The sequence below is a fragment of the Grampus griseus genome (assembly GCF_964374135.1).
Source record: "Grampus griseus genome assembly, chromosome: 18".
Classification (NCBI taxonomy): domain Eukaryota; kingdom Metazoa; phylum Chordata; class Mammalia; order Artiodactyla; family Delphinidae; genus Grampus; species Grampus griseus.
The window spans coordinates 58,889,574-58,892,922 of NC_139012.1; the positions used below are offsets into that span (position 1 = coordinate 58,889,574).

Here is a 3,349-nt window from a genome sequence, read left to right on the forward strand (position 1 = left end):
GGCACGAACCCACATCCCCTGCATCTGCAGGCGGACTCCCAACCACCGCGCAACCAGGGAAGCCCTTGAGCCATTTTTTAACCAAAGCAAAATAACCTAAGTATAATAAAGTGTTAAAATACAGCATAAAGATACAAAAACAGACATACTAATTCTAATTAGGAATGTAATTATGATGTTACATTTTTTATAATCCACAATTATGTTTAGGAAATCACACATAGATCACTGATTTGAATGAAATGCATAAATTTGTAGCAAAGCTTTGTAGTTACAAAAAAAAAATTACCAAAGAATGCACAAAATTAATGTTTATTCCACCTTTGTGTCGTATTCCTGGATCCTTCACCAATGTTACATGAGGAAAAAAAAGCAAAACAAATGAAAAACTGAAATCAGAATCACTAATGTTATCAAGTAGGGAAACAAATAAATTAAAATCTAGCAGCCATCAGCAAGAGTACAGCACAGACAATGCTGTAAAAAGAAACAAAGAAAATTGTTAGAAAACTGTATGCATCATACTCTTTCAAACCAGCAAAATATGCTTCTGCATACAATGGAACATAAACAGAATCGTTCTCTTGTAAGGTGTAGAAATGCAAATTCTTTAATATTGTAGATGGGTCAAATGTGTTTGTAAATCGTTAATTCTTTTAAGCTATTACAGAGTGGGCCAGGAACACATTTATGGATTCTGGGGACGATGTGTACTGTAATTCTTTGATTGGGGTAGCGGACACTCAGCCAAAATTAAAAAAAAAAAAAATGAACACAGAAGTACAAGACAAAGGCGAATGAGACGTCTCTTATATCTTAGCAACATTTAGATGGAAATCAAATTTAAATGCAGTCCACTCTGCTTTTGAAGAGGCTTTGGTTCAGCTCCCAAATCTCGATTGCTTGACGCAGTCTCCTATGAGAATACTCAGGAGGTGTCTTCTTAAACAACAAACCTATTTTTAGTGGTGGAGCGCTCTTAGTAGCTGTGTCTGCGTGGGACTGGTAAACAATCACTATCTTTGGAGGAAGTCCTAATCTTTCCTTGTATACCCTCCCTATATGTGTAACTGCTTCTCTGTTTTCACATTCAGTAGTCCATATTGCTATTTTATCACCTTTAGCTCTAACATTAACCACAGCTCCACATACGTCATCACTGTAGTCATCAAAAGACTCTCCAATAAGGCACAGCAGTGTCTCTAGCCAAAAGCGATGGAGGTCACTTCGTCTCTGCTGTTTGTTCAATGTAATTAGCCATCGTCCTCCTCGTTTGTTTTTCTCATCTTCCCACATAGGCTCAATACCATCCTTAAAAAGTGAGTAGTCACAGCCAGGCATTAAATTACTAGACAACTGGATATGGTTGTACAGAGCCCAAAAGTCTTCAACAGTTATCAAACTTAGAGATCAGCCGAAGGTCTGCTTGCCAAGTTTTGCTTTTATCTTTTTTTTTTTTTTTTTTTTTTTTGTGGTACACGGGCGTCTCACCGCCGCGGCCCCTCCCGCTGCGGAGCACAGGCTCCGGACGCGCAGGCTCAGCGACCACGGCTCATGGGCCCAGCTGCTCCGCGGCATGTGGGATCTTCCCGGACTGGGGCACGAACCCGTGTCCCCTGCATCGGCGGGCGGACTCTCAACCACTGCGCCACCAGGGAAGCCCTGCTTTTATCATTTTTAAAAAAACCAGAGTGCCCATCTGTTCTGTAAAGGATGTTTAATATAGTGTTCTGTGTTAGCAACCTCCTGATTAGATTCTGTTTTCTCTTCTTCTGTAGGTGGGGGATTAGGAGTAGGGGTGGTTTCCGGTTCCACAGTCGCCATCTTAGATCGATCTGATCGCACAACCCAGGGACTCCAAGATTTTTAAAAATTTAGTTTGTATTACAGACGGATCTTTATTCTTGAAAGGGATCTTCATACTAAATATAAATTACTGGATATCATCTGTGTATTACTAAGGATGATATGCCTACTAGCAGAGGCTGGTGGGGCACGGGAAAATAGTGGAGTTTGGGTGTCTGAAGAATCTATAGGAAAGGGTGTGTCACACAGTCATGAGTCTGGAAAGGACTTGGTGAGGTGAGAGCTGGGGTAGAAAAAGTCATGTTCTTATTTCCCTGCCCTAGAAAGGAAAGCATTCCAATGACTTTCTCCACAGCCTGGGGATTACATTTGGTTTTTTGTTTGTTTGTTCGTTTTGTTTTTTTCAGGAACTGGTATTTATTATCAAAGTCATATTCGATGTCAACAAGATGCCACAACTACAAAAAACAGTGTGCACATTGCAATCTCAATGCACACGTACGTTTGTTTTTATGGCAGGATTCATGTGAAACCTCAAACAGGTCTAAACTGTACTGACATCAAAACAGTGAGTTGATGAAACTCCAGGGTCTCACTTAGAGCTCAAGTTGGAGAGTGGAAATTGGGGTTGTTTAAGCCCAGCCTGGAGCCTGAGCTACAGAAACTGGAAAAGGGAATGAGAGAGAGGGGGCTTTGGTCTCTGGCTCTAGCATAGACCAGTTACCTCCTGAAACCTCAATTTCCTCATTTATAAAATGGAAATAACACATTTTTTGGCTTGAATGAACCATTGAATATAAAGATTCCTGGAGGAGCGCTTTGCATCAATAAATGCAGGTTTTGTACACATGCATTTGCTTTTTTTTTTTTTTTTTTGCGGTACGCGGGCCTCTCACTGTTGTGGCCTCTCCCGTTGCGGAGCACAGGCTCAGCAGCCATGGCTCACGGGCCCAGCCGCTCCGCGGCATGTGGGATCTTCCCGGATCGGGGCACGAACCCGTGTCCCCTGCATTGGCAGGCGGACTCTCAACCACCGCGCCACCAGGGAAGCCCGCATTTGCTTTTTGACCCAACAATCCCACTTCTGGGAATTTACCCTGAAGCTATACCTCCTCCAATGAACACAATATATGCAAAAGTTTCTTCATTATCTCACTATTTGTCATAGCAAAAGATTGCAAACCAACTATAGGCCACATTTATTCGTTTTCTATTGCTGCATAATATAAAACCACAAGTTTAGCTTCAAGTGACACCCATTTAGTAGTCGATCAGAAGTGTGGCGTGGTGTGGCTGGGTTCTCCACTCAGGGTATCACGAGGCTGAAATCAAGGTGCCGGCTTGGTTTAGTTCTCATCTAGAGAACTCAGCAGGATGAACCTGCTTCCGAGTCATCCTTATTGCTGGCAGAGTGTAGTTTCTCGTGGTGGCAGGACTGAGGATGCTCGTGGGGTGTCAGCTCGGGACGCTCTCAGCTCCTAGAGGCACCCTCATTCCTTGCCGTGTGAAGCCTCATTGTCAAGCCGGTGTGTCAAATCCTTCT

The 3,349-nt window shown here is 42.8% G+C and overlaps 1 pseudogene across 1 annotated transcript; it reads right to left on the reverse strand.

The window, feature by feature from the left end:
- Window positions 1-943: 943 nt before the first annotated feature.
- On the reverse strand, window positions 944-1,843 carry LOC309835880 (eukaryotic translation initiation factor 4E-like; annotated as a pseudogene). The gene is made up of 2 exons: window positions 1,645-1,843; window positions 944-1,439 (listed from the first exon to the last, which is right to left on the reverse strand). The product of its transcript is annotated as a eukaryotic translation initiation factor 4E-like (transcript).
- Between the last annotated feature and the right edge of the window lie 1,506 nt (window positions 1,844-3,349).